The sequence below is a fragment of the Macaca thibetana genome, chromosome 16 (genome assembly GCF_024542745.1).
Source record: "Macaca thibetana thibetana isolate TM-01 chromosome 16, ASM2454274v1, whole genome shotgun sequence".
In the NCBI taxonomy this organism is placed as follows: Eukaryota; Metazoa; Chordata; class Mammalia; order Primates; family Cercopithecidae; genus Macaca; species Macaca thibetana.
In genome coordinates, this window is record NC_065593.1 from 30,740,042 (window position 1) to 30,748,118 (window position 8,077).

At 43.6% G+C, this 8,077-nt stretch overlaps 1 long non-coding RNA gene across 1 annotated transcript; it reads right to left on the minus strand.

Annotated features, from left to right (window-relative positions):
* Nucleotides 1–7,634: 7,634 nt before the first annotated feature.
* On the minus strand, nt 7,635–8,077 carry LOC126939322 (uncharacterized). Its single transcript, XR_007720350.1, has 3 exons — nt 7,952–8,077; nt 7,802–7,876; nt 7,635–7,726 (listed from the first exon to the last, which is right to left on the minus strand). It is a non-coding gene; the product is annotated as an uncharacterized LOC126939322 (long non-coding RNA).

An 8,077-nucleotide genomic window follows, 5' to 3' on the forward strand; every position in this document is an offset into this window, starting at 1 on the left:
GGAATACCGCTTATGGAGGTGTCTGTTTCCTGTTGGAGATGTCTATTGATTGGCTTAAATGTAGAACAGGGCTTCTCAACCTTGAATTCACATTAGAATCACTTAGGAGAGCTTTCACCTCCAAAGTTACGAATTTAATTGGACTGATGTGGGGCCCAGCATCAGTGATTTAAAAACTCCCCAGGAGATGTTAATGCACAGCCGAGTTTGAGAATCACTGTTGGTGTGCGGTCATAGGCTGTTTTGAGCCAGCATTAGGGTTTCAGAGGCAATGCAACTTTCTTCCAGTTTTTGAAGACATCTGATCTAGTTATTTTTGGTTCATTCCGTTGGATGGTTAATCATAAGCAGCAAATCTATCAGATACAGTTATTTCTAGAACTGGGTTTTTAACATGTCTCTTCCAGCACAGCACTGGGAGCTCTGTGGTCATCCCTTCCACCGCCCATCGGTTCCCCGTTGTATTAACTCCACATTGCCCCCTGCTGGTGAAACAATGCCACAGGCGTGAAGGCTGCCCTCTTTAGCTCCCTGCCTCTGATGAATACAGCTGCACCTTCATGAAGAGCACAGCTGTTCATTGTGATGGTTAATGTTATGCGACAACTGGACTAAGCTAAGGGATACCCAGATAGCTGATAAACATCATTTCTGAGTGTGTCTGTGTGGTGTTGCAGAAGAGATTAGCATCAGAACACTAAAGAAGATCTGCCCTCACCAATGCAGGCAGGCATCATCCAATTCACTGAGGTCCCAAATAGAACAAAAAGGCCGAGGAAGGGTGACTTTGCTGTCTGCGTTTGAACTGGGACATCCATCTTCTCCTGCCTTCTGACATCCACGGTCCTGATTCTTGAGTCTTCAGACTCAGACAGGGACTTGTACCATCACCTCCCCTTCCTGACCCCTTCTCAGGTCTGTGAACTTGGACCAGGACTGACAACTTCGGCTGCCCTGGTTCTCAGGCCTTTGGACCAAATCACACCACTGGCTTTCCTGTTGTTCTCCAGCTTGCAGATGGTAGGACTTCTTGGCTTCCATAATTGTGGCAGCCCAATTCCCCTAATAAATATCTCAGGGTATATATATATAAACATTGGTATCCAATCTATATCTTTAGATAGAAATAGTCTATTGTTTCTGTTTTTCTGGATAACTGACCAATACATTCATTTTATCATCAAGATAAATATTTACAAGGTGGGATCTGAGAAGGAGGTGGATTGGGCTGCTTCAGAACCTGCTTTCCTGTCCTGCCTAATCTCTCACCTCCTCATTTTTGCTGATATTAACATTAGCTTGGAGTGGAGCACTCTGCTCTTCTAGTCTGCAAGCTCCAGATCACTGGATTCTTACATAGCTTGGTTTTCAGGCAGCAAGCAGAAAGTACATTTCTTTAAAAAACTACTTTTTCCCCCCTTCTCTGCTATCAGATGAATCAGTTTCGAAGTAAGTTAATTTCTTTCTTAATGGGCCTTATGAAGACTGATGCAAGAAATAGTCTCCAATACCCTGAATTTTCCGTTTTGATAAAACTTTGGCTGGAAGATGGCCTTAGAATATGTAACAGGCCATGGGGGTAACCGGTTGTTTTGCTAACTAGAGGTATCCCCGCTGATTTTGACCTTAGCTACTGCCCTCAGCCAGTTCCACGTTTGGGGACCTATACTTACAACACTGCAGTCCATGTTAGTTAGGGATGGTTTAAGTCACAGTGTCAGAAAAATAACTCAATCTGGCTTAAATGATAAAGGGAATTTGTTAGTTCACATAACTGAAGCTTCAAGAAATAGAATTAGTTGCAGGCAAAACTTGATTCAGTGGTTCTTGTTTCACTGTAGACTACACACGTCTTTCTGAATTTCTGATCTGCCTACATTTGAGAGCTCCATCCTAGAACGAAGTTACTATATTCATCCTAGTTACTCTATTGGCAGAATAGTTTCCGGATACTTCCAGAGCAAATTGGGAAGACAATGTCTGTATCTTCATATTTTGAGTCAAGAGCCTGAGTTCCACTTTTATTGATCTGGCTGGCTTGGATTAAGAGCCCATCTCTTAACCCAGGGGTCAGCAAACTATGGCCATTGGGCCCAATTAGGCCTACTACCTCTTTTTGTATGGCCTGCAAGCTAAGAAGTTCTTATATTTTAAGTGATTGAAAACACCCAAAAGAAGAATATTTTGAGAAATATGAAAATTGTATGAAATTTGAGTTTTAGCGTCCATAAAACAGTTTTATTAGAATGCAGTTGGGCTCATTTGTTTGTGCATTGTTTATAGCCCACAGTCTAGCAAGGACTCCTTACCTGAAAGGAATCGTATTTTCATATGACAAAGCAGAGCTGAGTAGTTGTGAAAGAGACTGTATAACCCACAAAACCTGAAATAGTTACTATTTGGTCCTTTACAGAGCAAGTTTGCCAACCTATATCTTAATTCGTCTTTGTGGCCAGGGAAGTGGATTTGCTGATTTGTTTGAGCTGGCCAATGTCTATAATAAGCAATGTTGATGGGCTCAAAACCACACAGACTACCAGAGGGGTTGCTTTTCCAAAGAATCGTTTAAGGATAAAAGAGAAAGAAAGAGAGAAAGACGATGGGACCCAACTGGTATCTACCAAATGTATGTAACTTTCTCATATTAATTCTGTTTTGATATGTGCAGATGACCAATCCCCTGCCTGTGATTACATCATACCAGAAATGTTCTTCCCAAACTGGGAGTTCAGTCCAGACTCTCCTGTTATATACCAGTTGTCTTAGGGATTTTCTTACTTTATTCAACATTATACTCAATTTTTACATTAATAATGCAGTAATAATATACCCCTTTGCCATTCTGTATTTTCCTGTACAATAATAATCATTATTGTCATTATTATTTTTTGAGACAGAGTTTTTGCTCTTGTCACCCAGGCTGGAGTGTAATGGCATGATCTCAGCTCACTGCCACCTTTGCTTCCTGGATTCAAGTGATTCTCGTGCCTCAGCCTCCTGAGTAGCTGGGATTATAGGCACGCACCACCACGCCCAGCTGATTTTTGCATTTTTTAGTAGAGACAGGGTTTCACCGTGTTTGCCAGGCTGGTCTTGAACTCCTGACCTCAGGTGATCTGCCCACCTTGGCCTCCCAAAGTGCTGGGATTACAGGCTTGAGTCCCTGTGCCTGGTCTTTCCTGAATTATTTTACTGCTTTTGTAAAAGGATTTAGATTGAGATATACCCTGTTGCCCCGCAAATGGTGGCTAGTTCCCAAATCCAAGACTAAGTTTTCACTATAGACTTTATATTCTAAACTAAGTCACTAACAACTGGGGCCAGACAATCCTTCCAGGGCATTGTAGACGTAAGAAGAGGAAAGAAAGTGGCCAGCCTAGTGGGTTCCACCTTTGTGAAGGAGAGGTCATTACTTCTAACTGCTCTTGAAGCCCGGTGAAGGGGTCTCCAGAGGGTAACTTGTACAAACTGGAAGTGCCTGCAAGCAAGGCAACTCATTTTCCAGTTGGATGTCAGCTTACACAGTGAACCTCATGATTTGCCTGAGCCAAAATGAGCAGGGGAGAAGAAAACAGGAGATAGGAACCAAAACAGGGAAAAGGATTGCCGGAGGCTGCTCTCCCATTACATGGAATGAGCTTTCCATTGGCCGAGTGATCCTGCGGGAGGGAGCTGGGCTCGAGCCATCCTCCCATGACACTCTACAGAGGTCGGGGGAATCACATGTCCCATTTTGTCTGGGAAATGACCCAGTTTATGCCAGTTGTGCCAACATAATTATTAACAGTATCCCCTTTGAGTCTTAAAGTGCTCATCCTACCAACAGGAGATCCACTGCTTAGCTTACAAGGGTCTTAACAGCAGTAGCTGGTGGGGTGGTCTCAGGGCTGCTGTCTACAAAGGCCCCTGGATGTGTGGGCAAGAAGGTGCTGAAAGGCAGTCTGCCCATCACCTGTAAGGTCTTGCACTTGCACAGGGCTAGGTGTGCTCCACGGTGCTTTTGTGTAACATGCTCAACGGTGTCTTCCAGGCCAGCAAAGGCCCAGGGTATGCTGCCAGTGGTGTCAGCAGAAGAGAGGTGAAAGATGTTGGGCCAGGGTGGGATCTCTCACCTAAGAAGCTATGCAGAGAGAGGACCCTCAGGAATGCCCATCCATCTGAGGAAAATATACATGCATTGCCCATAATTTCAATATTTTTTAAAAAGATGCAGGGATAACCTAGCAGTGGGGACAGGGACTACATCTAAAAGACATTAAAAGAATTTTTTTTCTCTTTTAAAAACTAAAAAAAATTTCTTTTAGAGACAGGGTCTTGCTCTGTCATCCAGGCTGGAGTACAGTGGTGTGATCACAGCTCACTGCAGACTAGAACTCCTAGGTTCAAACCATCCTTCTGCCTCAGCCTCCTGAGTAGCTAGGACTATAGCTGCACACTACCATGCCTGCTAATTTAATTTTTTTTTTTTTTTGTAGAGACAGGATCTCACTGTGTTGCCCAGGCTGGTCTCCAACTCCTGGCCTCAAGTGTTCCTCTGGCCCTGGCCTCCCAAAGCACTGGGATTATAGGTACAAACCACCACATCCAGCAACATTTTCTCTTTATATTACCCCACACAGACCACCCCTCTTCCCAATATGCCAGAGGAGTTAAAAGGAGAAGGAGAGAGGGTATCTCAGAACCAAACTAATGCTTCATCACACTCCAACTACCAGAGCCTGTTTTGCTCTGGTGGAGGGCAAGGAGAAAGGAAGAAGTAGAAATGTTATTTAAGTCAAATTTAAGATTAGAGTTCTAAACTGAAGGAATTTTAATAACTGGATGTGACCAAAACATGATGGAATCTGCCCAAGATGTTAAGGTGGAGCTGATGATTGAAGAAAAGTTAAACATTTTATGTTTTTACTCTATGACAGTAAGGATAGAATAGGTTGTACCTAGATAACAAACAAACCCCCAGTGGAAAAACAAGGTAAAAGTTTTCCGTTCACACAAAATCTCATGTGGGCTAGATCACTGGTTCTCAAAATTTGGTTGCATCGGAATCCCCTGGTGGGCTTGTTTAAACACAGATTCCTGGGTTCCACCTGAGACTCTGTTTCTAAGATCTCAGGTAAGGCTCAAGATTCTGCCTTTCTAATGAGATTTCAGGTGATGCCGATGCTGCTGACCCATGAACTACACTCTGAGCAGTACTGATCCTAGAGCAGCTCTCCTCCAGGTGGTGACTCAGGAATTCAGATGATTCCATCCTGTAGCTATAGATTCTGGAATGAGAAAGAAGACAGAAAAGGCATACTGCTTTTAACTGTCTTGGTCCAGAAGTGACATGCTTCACTTAATCTTACAATTCATTGGCCAGAATTAGCCACAAGAGCCCAGTGCAAATGCCATGAAGGGCAACATGTGGACTATTTAGTGAACGCTACTTTGTCTGCCACTTCCCCTTAAAAAAGAGGTTACCCAGGGAAAGAGGCCCAGCCGATGTGAACTTGCAGTCTATTAGAATCTTTTGCTTTTCCTTTCCCCCAATTATAATAGGCTGTCAGTTTAGTATTCATCTTATATATGAGGGATTCATGCAATATTCATGTTGTTGAGATGTGAACTAAATCCTAGATCTATTTGAAATATTTGAAAGTTCATGGGCCAGTGGTGTCAGTCATCAGATGTTGAGAGCCCTTAGGGGAAGAAAGGATGAGACTCTACGGCTTCATCAAGGCAGAGGATGCTACTGTCATGATTCCGGATAATGCCCCTACACTTGCCCTAGCTGGTTTGCTATGATGGGCTAGAGGAGGAATATCTCAAAATTGGAAGGGATTATAATATGTTGCATGAGAATAGCTATTTATGTAGGGGTGTGTGTGTGTGTGTGTGTGTAGTCTTTGGATCTAGACAGGACATGTTTGTTGCCTTGATCTCTTGATACAATGGGTAACATAACAGCAGCGAACATTCCTGAAGTTTTCTGAACTAGACTGAAATTTGCAAAGTTTGTTCCCTCAATGAGAGACCCAGAGCAAGTGGTTCAAGAGAACTAAGAGAGAACCAGGTTTTAGGGCAAGGCCCCAGCTTCTCAAATCTTGGTTTTTGAATTAAAAATCACACACTCATACTTACGAAAATCAAACACAAAGAATGGAAAATGAAAAGCGGAGATCCTCATTTCTTAAAAATCATGGTTGCCAGGGAAATCACATTTAATAGGTTGGGATAGATCACATCAAATGTCCTTCTTGTGTTTATGTAAATATATATAACTTTTACCAAAGTGAAATATTATTATATATACAGTTATATAATAAATATGTGGTAATATAGAGATTGGTATAGAGATACACATACAAAATGTATATTCTATATACATAGTTTTACATTAATATCTTAGATACCTTTCATTTCAGTATGTATATCTACTTCATTCTTTTCAGTAATTTTGTGTTTATTATGTGGCTATACCATAATGGTTTACACTATTCATCTTCTATAGAATTTATTTATATTGATTGTTTTACAAACAGAGCTGCAAACAACAGTGATGAGCCAACACTTTGTGTCTTTTTTTTTTTTTTTTTTTTTTGAGACAGAGGCTCACTCTGCCACCCAGGCTGGAGTACGGTGGTGCCATCTTGGCTCACTGCAACCTCTGCCTCCTGGGTTCAAGCGATTCTTCTGCCTCAGCCTCCCGAGTAGCTGAGATTACAGGTGCCTCCCACCATGCCTGGCTAATTTTTGTATTTTAGTAGCGATGAGGTTTCACCGTGTTGGCCAGGCTGGCCACCGGGAAGCGATTGTAGCCGGGTTCTGCCCCTTTTTGAAACCTACTCAATGTTGCCCTTCCCTAAGTAGGACAAGACCGTACCCTGCCTTTAAGGTTTATAGAATAGAAAGTGAAAACTCTTTGGGGGAAGAAAATCTTCCTGAACAGATAGCCCAGGGCATTTTGAAAATCCCTTAGGAAGTTCTCTGTTTTACTTGGGTACCTCTGTCCTTGGGCTTTGGTGATGTGGTTTGACCCCAGCCAGAGGTCAACAACAGCAGAAGGCAGGAGGAAGACAAACCCATGAGAGGAGGCCCAGGAGCAGGGGGCCATTGTGAACGAGGAGGACGCGGGGGCCCAAGAGTGTGAGCAGAGGAGGACAGGACTTGGGCGCTCAGTTGCCAGCTGTGAGGTCCGAGCTGTGTCCCCTTATCTTAAGAGGTGAGCCCTGAGTCATGGGAAGATGGAAACCGGGGCTGATGAGAGAGGAAGTTTTTAAGCACCTTGGTGTCTTGTTGACTCGCACATGCGAGGGGTTCTTGGTAGCCACAGGGCTCAGGGTATTTGCAAGAATAGTTCAAGTGCTCAGCTGTCTCAGGGCTGTTGATGGGGAAGTGGTTTCCACAGCGAGAGGAGGTGAGATATTGGTGTCACCCAGGACCACTTAGCTAGTTCCTCCTCACTAAAGCTCTATAGTCATAGTTTCCCCTGGCAGAGCAGAAACTTCTACGTTATCCCACAGCTGTGCTAACGGTGTAGACTTGACTTATGCAGTGATGCCAGGAGTCCTGAGCAGCAGAGCCCAACTTAAACCACACGCAGGTGGACAGAGCTGTATTAGCGAAGCCTGAGCTACTGAGCAATGAGAGTATAGCCAGGCTTCCAGACATCTGTTCATTCCAGGCTTTCAGACCTCTGTTCATTCCAGGCTTCCAGACATCTGTTCATTCCAGGCTTCCAGACCTTTGTTCATTCCAGGCTTTCAGACCTCTGTTCATTCCAGGTTTCCAGACCTCTGTTCATTCCAGGCTTCCAGACCTCTGTTCATTCCAGGCTTCCAGACATCTGTTCATTCCAGGCTTCCAGACATCTGTTCATTCCAGGCTTCCAGACCTCTGTTCATTCCAGGCTTTCAGACCTCTGTTCATTCCAGGCTTCCAGACATCGGTTCATTCCAGGCTTCCAGACATCTGTTCATTCCAGGCTTCCAGACATCTGTTCATTCCAGGCTTCCAGACATCTGTTCATTCAAGAGAGATACGTGCTAAGCAAAGGACCTAAAGACATGTTTAATATGGGTGCTGATATGCCTAA